This window comes from Hemiscyllium ocellatum, chromosome 3, assembly GCF_020745735.1.
Source record: "Hemiscyllium ocellatum isolate sHemOce1 chromosome 3, sHemOce1.pat.X.cur, whole genome shotgun sequence".
NCBI lineage: Eukaryota > Metazoa > Chordata > Chondrichthyes > Orectolobiformes > Hemiscylliidae > Hemiscyllium > Hemiscyllium ocellatum.
In genome coordinates this window covers 28252372-28264663 of record NC_083403.1, presented here as the reverse complement: position 1 = coordinate 28264663, position 12292 = coordinate 28252372, and positions in this window count along the sequence as shown.

The following is a 12292-nucleotide window of genomic DNA, read 5'->3' as shown; positions in this document are numbered from 1 at the left end:
AGAAAGGGATGATCCCCTTCGATCCTCTAATAATTAGCGGAAAATTGAGGAACAAATTTGTAAAGAGATCTCAGTTATCTGTCAGAATAATGGAGTGGTAATGGTAGGGGAATTTAACTTTTCAAACATAGACTGGGAGTGCCATAGTGATGAGGGCTTGAATGGAGAGGAATTTGTTGAGTGGAACTGGAAAAATTTCTGATTCAGTACATGAATGTACCCACTAGAGAAGGAGCAAAACATGACCTTATTTTGGGAAATACGGCAGGGCAGGTGACTGAGGTGTCAGTGGGGGAGCATTTTGATTTGATTGGACTTATTTATTATCACATGTACCTGAGTACAGTGAAATGTTTTGTTTACGAGCCATACAGACAGATCATAGTAAGCAAGGACATACAGATCATTGGGTGAAAAAAATCTTGAATAGAAGTATACAGGTTACATGACACAGGGTGTGCGCCAGGCAAGATTAACATTAGCAAGTTCTGCATCATTTGAAGTGAGAGAATCCATTCATCAGTCTAATAACAGCAGCGCAGATGATGTTCCTGATCCGGCTGGTGCCTGTATTTAAGCTTCTGTAACTTCTGCCTGATGGAAGAGGTTGTAGGAGAGCATTGCTGGGTTGTGATGGGTCAGACTGAAAGCATCCTGTGTCCCTTAATATTGTAACCTCCTTACCAAGTACTCCTGTCCTATGTGAATAACCTTTACCCTTGCATGAATATTTTTTAAGCAGATCTGGCACTTCCTCCTGAATCAATCCCTGATCGTCTTGTCCACTCTGAGACAGTTGTCTAACTTCCCTTGTGCTTTTTGTTACTAGTCCAACAAAGCTCCCAGGCTTGTCTGGTTTTCCTACATCTGGCTTTCTCCTCGCCCACCAACTCTGTGATTTTGTGTGGCCCACTTCATTACAATGAAAACACCAGAGCTTTTATACTTCTTTGTCCCCCTCAAGGGTTTCTTTTTTACCCTGCGGTAAGTTATCTTTATGATCTTCACAGAGATCTGCCTTCCCTTTTTGTCCCAGTTTCTATCCCTCATGGACTGAAATTGATTCTGGAAGCCAAACTGAGTTTAATGAATCAGCTCATAATCATCAGCCACGTCAGCTGCTAACCTTACCATTTTAACTCTCTGCTCTTCCACAAGAGATTGCACGACTTCAGGTAATGAATTTTTGAACTCCTCCAAAATAATTACCTCTCTCTAGGTTTGCTTGATTTTTAAAGCTCTTATCCATCGATTAAAATTACCCTGTTTGATCATTTCAAGCTCAATGTAGGTTTGACCAAAGTCCCTCCTTAGATTCCTGAAACGTTGTCTATAGGCTTCAGGTACAAGCTCAGATGCACTTAAAATGGCTTTTTCACCTCCTCATACTCCCCAGCTACCTCCTCTGATCGTGATGTGAATACCTCACATGCTCTACCTACATATTTAATTTGGATCAACAAAACCCACATTGCCAGTGGCCACTGCATTTGTTTAGCCACTTTTTCAAATGAGATGAAAAAGGCTTCCATATCCTTCTCAGCAAATTTAGGCAATGCTTGAACGTACTTAAACGTTTTCTCATAAGGCTTCTGACCACCAGGGACTTGCTCCTTCTCACTCTCTTCCTCACTGAGCCTACCCTCAGCCTTTATCTCCAGCCTTTTAAGCTGAGTTCCCTTTTTAAGTATCAATTTTTGAAGTTAAAAGCTCTCTCTTTTTCTGTCTCTGCTCTCTCTTTTTCTCTCTGTTCTGCTGCTCTCTCTTTTTCCCTCTCTTCTGCTTTTAATTGTAATTCAAACTGTCTGATTTCTGCTGCCCTTTCCTTATCTCTTGCCTCTCGCTCAATCTGCTTCATTTGCAATTGAATTCTGGCCATCTCGGTAGATTCTGATGGTTTCTCCAGCAAGTTTAAACACTGAGCTCCTGCTGTAATTCTCTCTCCTTTCCTCACAGAAGCACACAGTTCCAATTCCAGCTTGTCTGCAAATTCCTGCAGCTTGGTCTTATTCACCTTTTACAAAAACTTCCAAAGTCCCCACATCCACATCCAGAAAACCTTTGGTGACTGAACGAGCCATTACTACCCCAAGCTGTGTCTCCCCAACCAAACCACCACCAGGAATAAAGACACTACCACTCTCTGTTTAAAATCCCACAAAGAGCCCCTAATCTGTTATGGACAACACCAGACCACTCAAAACATTCTGAAGTAGGCAGCCCAGACCACAACTTTACAATTTGTTTTGGTAGGTGTACAGTGAAAGTTATCCAGTGTGAGGTAGCTCGGTTGACTCTCAGGTTTTAAAACAGACAAAAATTTATTCACAAGATTCACAAAGATTAGAATAAAGAACCCCTACAGAACACAGTCTATCCAAACTAGACTTAATTATGTGGCTCCGAATATACACAACAGTCCCAATAAGCAAACCCCTTTAAAACACAGTTAAGAAAAGGAACAGATGTTTACAGGTTGAAGTTAGAAGGGCAGAAAAAGAGAGAGCCTGTTCACACAGTCCCGTGCTGAGGTCCCAACTAGTTCTGGACTGATCTCAACTGCTCAGCTAGAGGAAGCCCATTCCTGATTAAGAGCGTTTGCCCAAAACGGCGATTTTCCTGCTCCTCAGATGCTGTCTGAGGACCTACTGAGCTTTTCCAGCACCACACTCTTGACTCTGCTCAGTTAGAGAGCTGACCACTCCCCTTCCATTATACAGGTCACTTCTGAAACATGACCACTTTGGCCTGAAGTCTCACCTGTTAGTAAATAAACATAAAAGCCTCTCGATACCTTTTTTTTATAGATATTTTTATTGGGAATTTAACATTTTGACAAATTTACAAAAATAAGCAGAATTTTCAAGCACAAACATTAATATAAAAATAGATCTTAAATATATAATCATCAAAATTCAACTAATCCACAATCATCCAGAGTGTATAGTTGAGTCGCTTACATCCTTCAAATAAGAGAAAATGTTCTCTAATACACTCATAACGGTATGATAAAAAAGGAAGCTATTTCCAAACAATAAGAACAAAAAAAAATTAAACATGTTTGAATGGAGATCTTCCCCCTTGTTCTCAGGGGGCCTTACTACCTTTCCAATGTTCCACCATATCCTCTCCCAAACAGTGTCCCACCCTCGGCCCGGGCGCTCCTTAATAGGATTTAGATATAATACCGAGCTAGAGTTAACAGTGAGCGCCGCACCCCCACCCCTCCCCACCCATACCTGAGTATATCTAATAGCATCAATGCCACGTACAAACACACATAACTATAAAATTACAACTCCAACAGATTACAGTTAAGTATGATAACATAGCAAGGAAGACAACCCCGCTCCCAGAGGCAAAAGTAAAGTAGAATAAAGTATCCATTTCTCCCCACGGAGTGTGGGAGAGGCAAGCCAACATAAATTGTCTCTTACGATTTATTTAACCGAGTCTAAAAGTTTCTTAGCCTCTTCCGATGATCTAAAATTATACTCGGATCCTTCGTGGGTAAAGCATAACGTCGCTGGGTAGCGTAAGGTGTATTGAATATCTAAGTCCCTTAAACATTTCTTCACCTCATCAAACGCCTTCCTTCTTCGTGCCAAAGCCGGGGAGAAGTCCTGAAATAACATAATCTTGGATCCTTCATGAATCATAGCTTTAGGATCCTTTCCAAGCTTTCTGGAGGCATCCAGGAGTATCTGCCTCTCCCTATAACTCTGCAGCCGGAACAGGACCGGGCGTGGGCGCTGGTTTGGGCCAGATCCGCGTGCTGCGACCCGGTAGGCCCACTCCACCCTTACCCGGTCAGTTTCAGCCCCCAGGTGTAAAAGCTGGGGCAGCCATCGCTCCAGAAATACTACTAACTGTTCTTTCCCTTCTTGCTCTTGAAGGCCCAGCAACTGAATATTTTTTCTCCGATTTCTGTTGTCAATATCATCGATGTAAATTTCAAAGGCCCTGATTCTCTGCTCCAGAGCTCGCACCTGTTCTGCAGCTGTTTGAGCTGCAGCCTCGGAGGTCGTGGCCTTTAGTTCCACCCCCTCCACTCGGCCCTGCAGCTCCTCCATGGTTTGATTCTGTTTCTGCAGCTTTTCTTCGAATGCATTCCATCTCTGTCTGGATTCTGCGATGAAATTGACGAGTGTCGATTCCAGTCTGGCAATCATCTCTATAAGGCCTGTTTTTACATCAGCTGCCGCCGGAGGAGAGGAGGGTGGGGGAGGGGTCTTTGTTTTCTGAGAGCTGCAGGGTCCCTTTGATTTACTCATTATCCACTCAGTATTAGACTATTTAAATATAATATTCAGCAGCTAATTAAGATTAAAGAAATTTTTTGGGTGGTTTGGCAAGTGTGGTGGGGGCAGGAAACCCACTTTACCCAGGTTTTGGGAAGGGATCTGTAGACTCAGACTTGCTGAGTCGCCGCCATCTTGGATCTCCCTCGATACCTTTTAATCTCTGTCCCAAACCAGTCTAATCAGCACCGGGAGCGTTTACAGCCTCTCTTTAAAAAACCAAGGACATAGTATCCTTGAGAAAAGGAACAGCTTTTAGAAAAAAGGAACCAGTTTTGTGACAAGGGAAATGGGCCAAATATTGGCAAATGGGACGAGATTAGTTTCGGATTCCTGGTTGGCATGGAAGAGATGGATGGAAGGGTTTATTTGCATACTGTACAGCTCTGTGACTGTAATATTGTCCCCTCCAGCTGTGAAGTCATCCAGGGGGCTCACGAGTATTTTTGTCCCTGATCTGACTGTCTTTGAGCAATTTAATGCTGTGTTTTCACAAGATGTGTGTTGTGTGTGAAGCAGGATTAACTGTTTATCATGTCCATTGCCTTCGAACCAGTCGACTGTCTTGAATGGCTGATCTCTTCACAGAGTTCTGTTGTTGTGAACTGTTTACAACGAAACCAGTTCAGATTTCTTTCAGTGGTTTTGAGTTTGCTTCACTTGGCCATTCTTCTTCCCAGGAGACAGTGAGGACTGCAGATGCTGGAGACCAGAGTTAAAAAGTGTGATGCTGGAAAAGCGCAGCAGGGCAAGCAGCATCCGAGGAGCAGGAGAGTCGATGTTTCGGGCATAAACCCTCCTTGAATCCTGAAGAAGGGCTTTTGCCCGAAACGTTAATTTGCCTGCTCCTCGGATGCTGCCTGGCCTGCTGCGCTTTTCCAGCACCATACTTTTCAACTCCATTCCACTTCCCAGCATGAATCAGAAACTGCCCTGACCAGCCATTTTAGGTTACAAACATTTCAAGAAGAAAGCTAAAAATCACACAACACCAGGTTATAGTCCAATAGCTTAATTGGAAGCACTAGCTTTCGGAGCGATGCTCCTTCATCATTGTACTATAACCTGATGTTGTGTGATTTTTAGCTTTGTACAACCCGGTCCAACACCGGCATCTCCAAATCATTCAAGAAGAAAGTTCAACTTCTCAACAGCAACAAGGAATGGGCAATAAATGCTCTCCCAGCCAGCCACACCAACATCCTTGGAGTGAATTAAAAATAACTCCTTTTGTACCCACAAGATTCTCACTGTTTCTGTAAAACTAACTCTGTCCCTGTCAATCTCACTTTAAAACAGCCCTCCCAATGGTTTAATCAGCTGCCCCAGTCTTTCCAGTACAATGGCACCCCCTGGTGTTTGTACTGCTTCAGATAAAAATTCCAATCACAAGAACCAGACATGAGATACAAGCTGTGGTTAAAGACCTCGACCTGATTAACATTGAACCCTTTTGTGACTGTGTTCCCTCCTCAGTCACCAGGGCCTGCGCAGCATCCTTCTCATTTGTAAAGACAGATGCTTCTGTATACATCCCCTTGTAGTAAAAAATGAGGTCTGCAGATGCTGGAGATCACAGCTGCAAATGTGTTGCTGGTCAAAGCACAGCAGGCCAGGCAGCATCTCAGGAATAGAGAATTCGACGTTTCGAGCATAAGCCCTTCATCAGGATGAAGGGCTTATGCTCGAAACGTCGAATTCTCTATTCCTGAGATGCTGCCTGGCCTGCTGTGCTTTGACCAGCAACACATTTGCAGCTGTATACATCCCCTTGTCAGTCCCTAATCAGTCCTGCTCCTCCTTGAATCACTCTGATTATTTATATGTCTACAGAATACTTTGGGATTCCCCTTTATGTTAGTTGCTGGTCTTTTCTCATAATTCCTCTTCGCCTCAGTTATTTGCTTTTTCCCCTCCCCTCTGAACTTTCAGTATTCCTACAGACGTCATGGTATTCCAAACCAGGTGGCTTTCCTCCCTCTGTCATCCAGACAGCCTTCCACCACACCACCCCCATTCCCCACGACACTGCTCTAAACCACCTACCCAGTCTCTGCATCCACACATCATCCTTAAACACTTCTGCCAGCTTCAACTAGACCCCATCACCAAGAACATCTTCCCCTTCCCAGTCCTCTCTGCCTTCCACAGGGATTGTTCCTTTTGACAAAAGGGTTCAATGTTAATAAGGTCAAGGTCTTGAGATATAAGCTGTGGTTAATGTCTGGTTTGTGTGATTGGAATTAATTTTATCTGATGCGGAGCAACACCAGAGTGTGCCATTGTACTGGAAAGACTGGAAGAGCAGATCGTTGTTTTACACCACTTTCCCCAACAACTCCCTCCCCCACCCCACCCCGCACCCCCACCCCGCACCCCCAATATCTTCCCCTCCAATCAGAAAAGATACAAAAACTGCCAGTACACGTCCATCCAAGGCCCCAAGCAGTCCTTCCAGGTGAGACAGAGGTTCATCTGCCTCTCCTCCAGCCCATTTTACTACATCAGGTGCTCCGGGTGTGGTCTTCTCTACATTGGGGCGATCGAGCGTAAACTGAGGGTACATTCACTCAGTATCGCAGCTGGGCCTGCAGGGGCTGACTGGACTTCCCAGTAACCTCCTATTTCACTTCATCCGAACCACTCCCTTTCCGATATGACCATCCTTAGCCTCTTCCACTGCCACAACGAAACACACTGCAAATTGGACGAACAACACCTCATCTTCTGCCTGGGCAACCTACAACCCAGAAGACTCAACATTGAGTTCTCCAATTTTAAATAACCCCACTTGCCATTCCCCAACTCCCTTCCCAGGCCTTCCCCATCCCTTCCACTGCTCCCTGCTACCTACCGGATTAATTCCTCCCATTGACCAGCCAGATCATGCTCTCTTCCTGCCTTCATGTATTCCCATTTCACCAACCTTCCCCAACCCCACCACTCCCTTTATCTGCAGCTCCCCCGACATCCACCCCCAGTCCTGAAGGGTTACACCCAACATGTTGACTTCACCTCCTGATGCTGCCTGGCTTGCTGTGTTCTTCCAGCCTACTGCCTGTTTATTTTGCATCTTGTCATAAGCACACTTTTTTATCTCTTTACATTATTAATTTCTACCGCCTTTCTGATCGAGGGTGTCACAAAGCTAGCCTCTTTTTTTCCTAAAAGCCTGGTTCAAGGAGACTGTCCTGGATTTCTTTTCAGAGGGGTAACAAACCAGGCCGGGCTCCGATCAGTCTGGTTTGGAACAGAGATGAAAAGGATTTTGAGAGGTCGTTTGTTTATATGTAAACAGATGAGACTTCAGGCCAAAATGGTCATGTCTTAGAAGTGACCTGTCTGAAGAAAGGGGAGTGGTCAGCTCTCCAGCTGAGCTGAATAGTTTACTTCAGTCTTGAACTGGTGAGGAGTTCAACAGTGAGCTGTGCGGAAACTCTCACTCTCTCTCTCTGTACTTCAACTTCAACCTGTAAACATGTGTATACCTTGGTTGGAGCCAAACCATCTCCTCTTGGAAGGTTCAGTCCCTGGTTTTCCCACCAACTTCTTGTCCCAGTCAATCTGACCAGCTCTGCTCTTGCTCCATTGAAGTCAGCTCTCTGTCAATTGGTTTTTCTCACCCTGGATTGTTGCATGTCATTCTCCACCACCATCCTGGACCTGGTGCTATAATGATCATTGTCTCCTGTCTTTCATCCAATTGGCTCATTTCCAAGGACCAGGTCCAACAATACACCTTTCTCACAACTTAGTGAAGGGGCTGAGTCAGTCACATTCTGGATTAGTGGTGCTGGAAGAGCACAGCAGTTCAGGCAACATCTGAGGAGAAGTAAAATCAACGCTTCGGACAAAAGCCCTTCATCAGGAATACAGGCAGAGAGCCTGAAGGGTGGAGAGATAAGTGAAAGGAGGGTGGGGGTGGGGAGAAAGTAGCATAGAGGACAAGAGGTGCATGGGGGAGGGGATGAAGGTGATAGGTCAGGGGTGGGAGAGAGGGTGGAGTGGCTAGGTGGAAAAGGAGATAGGTAGGTAGGACAAGTCATGTGGACAGTGCTGAGCTGGAAGTTTGGAACTGGGGTGAGGTGGGGGAAGGGGAAATGAGGCAACTGTTGAAGTCCAAGCCCTGGGGTGGAAGTGTTCCGAGGCGGAAGATGAGGTGTTCTTCCTCCAGGCGTCTGGTGGTGAAGGAGCGGCGGTGAAGGAGGCCCAGGACCTCCATGTCCTCGGCAGAGTGGAGGGGGAGTTGAAATGTTGGGCCACGGGGCGGTGTGGTTGATTGGTGCGGGTGTCCCAGAGATGTTCCCTAAAGCGCTCTGCTAGGAGGCATCCAGTCTCCCCAATGTAGAGGAGACCGCATCGGGAGCAACGGATATAATAAATGATATTGGTGGATGTGCAGGTAAGACTTTGATGGATGTGGAAGGCTCCTTTAGGGCCTTGGGTGGAGGTGAGGGGTGAGGTGTGGGCGCAGGCTTTGCACTTCCTGCGGTGGCAGGGGAAGGTGCCAGGATGGGAGGGTGGGTTGTAGGGGGGCGTGGACCCGACCAGGTAGTCATGGAGTAAATGTAATTAACCAGAACACTGTCATATGTAACTGACTGATGAATACATTTCGCTTATTTGAACATGACTAAACTAAAACAACTTATTAAACATACGATTCCTGACAGAGCGAACTTTGTCTGGTTTCATTGTCAGGGGGTTATGAGCTGTCACCTCACCATCACGGAGTTCATTCTGAGTGTTGCATCTCTTTTTGAATTACTCTCCAGCTGGAATCTCCTCTTTCTGGTGTGTATCCCAGTCACTTGCTGAAAAGTGAGTCAGACTTAGCCCCTGAGTTTCTGAATATTATGGGAAGCAGCAGCAGGAAGACCTGCCTGGAGCAGACTGAACCCGCTGGAGTAAAATAATATCATCAAACAGGAACCAGCTATAACAACCATAAACCCAGAAGTACAAGCACAGCAACGGAAATAAACAGGGTACAGTTTGAGTCCACAGGGTCCTAGGGTGACCCTGAATTGTTCAACATTCAAGTATTCTGCCAGATCCTATGGGGGGTTGAGGGCACGAGATAGTAGTGGGGTAGGGGAATCAGAAACAAGGGCAGGGTCCACTGCTTTATCAGTTGAGGGACTGAACTTCCTCATTCCACATGAAGATGAGATAACTACTGCTCTCAGTTGAACATTTGAGGGTTTCTGATTGTGGCAGGGTAGAAATTGAGCATGGGGCTTCATGGCCCAGAACTCTGGAACACTGTGACCCTTCCCTCTCGTGATGTCCCCAACTCTGGGACCGGCAGGTTTTGCTCTCTGTCTCTTTGATCTCATGGGGTTTTACACTTCACTATTTCAACATAGCTATTTCACTGAAAGGTGGAAGTTTTTTATGGCATATTAACCTCATAATGTGATCAGAGTCCTGGATCTCCTTCAGCGTAAGAATTGAAAAGGAGACCGGGTGTTATGATGCATAACCTCTTTATTTCTCAGTGAGAATATATTCCCAGCAGTTAGAAAGGCATCTTTACTCCACATGAGAAGCCTGTGAACAGTTTTGCTTCCCTTATCTAAGGAAGGATAGACTAGCCGTTCAGAAATATTTCACCGAGTTTCCCCCAACTGTAGAGGATTTGACTTATGAGGAAGAGGTTGATGGTTTGGGCTGAAGGTGGCAGGTAGGTGAGGGAGGGGGAGTAAGGGTCAATGGGTGAGGTGATTATCCATCAGGTAAGGACACAAAATCAGGGCTTAGTGTCTGAGGGGGAGGGGTATCAGGTCTGCCAGGGTCAGCTGGGGATAGGTGTCAGCGGTGGGATATCTGTCGTCTCCAGGGGATGGTGGGAGTTGAGGGAATTTCAGGTCCAGCTGAATCGTGGGTGTTAGGTTGAGGGGGTTTGTCCAGTCTGACAACGTCATGTCAGGAGGTGTTGTCAGGTCTGGGACAGTGGGGGAAGTTACGTTGGTGATAACGACTGACTCCCGATCGGAATTTTGGGGCTAACATAGCTGAATAATTTTATATGAAGAATTCAGAGGAACCTCGATTATCCAACATTCGATTGGCATTTGATTAATGGAGTGAAATACTCCCTATCCATGCCCTTCAGATAATTGAGATTCCTCTCTAAATGCTGTTTTGTTGGTTGGAGATAAAATGATTGACTGACAGTGGAGGGCAGTGTTTATAAATAGGATCCCAGGATTTCTGAGATTGGATATTAATGGAATTGGTCAAATTCTCAATGTGGGCACATGAACATAAACTGTCTAATGACACGTCATAATGTTCACTGTAAATGAATTAGTTTTGAATTAGTTTCATTGTCACATATACTCACTTGAGAACAGTGAAAGATTTACAGGTCGCCACTTATGGTGCCATCTGAGGTACATAGGTACCTAGGTACAGATGCTTGTGTACAAAGTCTAAGGGATAAAAATATGAGAAAAATAAGCAAATAAAAAGCTCAGAATAGCAGTCCTCCGAACATAATATAACAAAGAAATTTACAGAAAAGCAAATTTAAGTCATAGTCTACTTTATCCATTTCATCGCTCTGGGCTTGAGGAATCCCGTTCCAGACCCACCAAGGTGTCAAAGAAAATGTCACACAGAGTCACAAACTGAGTGAAGCAGCCACAAGGAGACCCAGACCAACACCGATAGAAACAGCCGCCAGAAGGAGCTGGACCAGGCCAACCATGCTGTCGCTGCACAAGGCTGAATGAAAACCCAGGCCATTGGAATCCCGAACCCGGACCCACCTCAACCTTGGCCACTGCTGAAGCAGCCGAGTCCAAGGACTCCCACCCCTCGAGGGAGCAGCCTCGGGGAATGACTGGATCCACTCCACTGCAGCAGCCTCCCAGAAACTCCTTCCTCATTCTGGAGCCGCCAAAGAAGCGTCAGTTGAGTTTGGTGTTGAGCCAGCACAAGGACCACCCCGACAGAAGGTGCCAGAAACCGGAACTCACCCCCCAATGACGCTGCCACGAGGCTGTGCTGCTTGGGCCTACTCATCACCGACGATGCCATCACCACGACTGAGCTCGTCACCAAGAGGTCAGTAAACTAAAAGAGAAAAAAACACGAGGGAAGGAAGAGGGAAAAGAAAAGAAACACGGATGGAGAGTATAAGCTCTGCACTCGGAAGCCCTCTCTGCCGCCATCTTTGAACAAGGAGGTTGTGATACAATAAAAACACAAAAAAGGCAATTCTTTATTCTCTTCTCACTCAGATTCTACATTCTAACCCGAAACAACAGACAGTATTGCACAGTTCAGGGCCTCCTGCATGAGGTGTCCTTGCCTGACCGCAGTTTCTGGAAGTCCTGATTCCTTTCCTGTCACTCAGTTTCAATGACCCCAGTGTAAGGTAAGGACAAGGGTATGTGATTCTCTCAGTGCAGAGACCAGAATTATCCACAGAACTCCAGGGTAGCACAATGTCGGGCAGAGGAAATGGGTTTCGATTAAGCACATTTCAGTATTCGGAAATATGGGAAATGTAACAGAACATTGCCAGAAAAAGAATTATTCCACATCTTTCTAAAAAGCGTTTGATAAAAGCCAAGATTTTAAATCTCTGTTCAAACTCTTTGTTTTCCTGTTTCAACTCCTCCAGGAATGCAAGCACTTGTTCATTACATTGTTGCTCATCAAATACATTATGAAAAGTTCTTCAACAAGACTATAAATGCGAACATTAATTCTCGTTCCTCGTGACAAAGCCTATCTGGATCTGAGTAGATTAACAGGACAATATGAACAGGTGACAGTCACTCAGGCCATTGAGAACCCTCCACCATTCACTGCAATCCCAGCTACAGGAATGTCATCAATAACCTCACAGAATGGGCAGACACGTGGCAGATGGAATTTAGGACAGGGAAGTGTGAGGTGAGGCACTCTGGGAAAAGGGATGTTGGGAATTATCATAGACTGAATGGGACAGTTCTGAAGACCGTGCAGGAACAGGG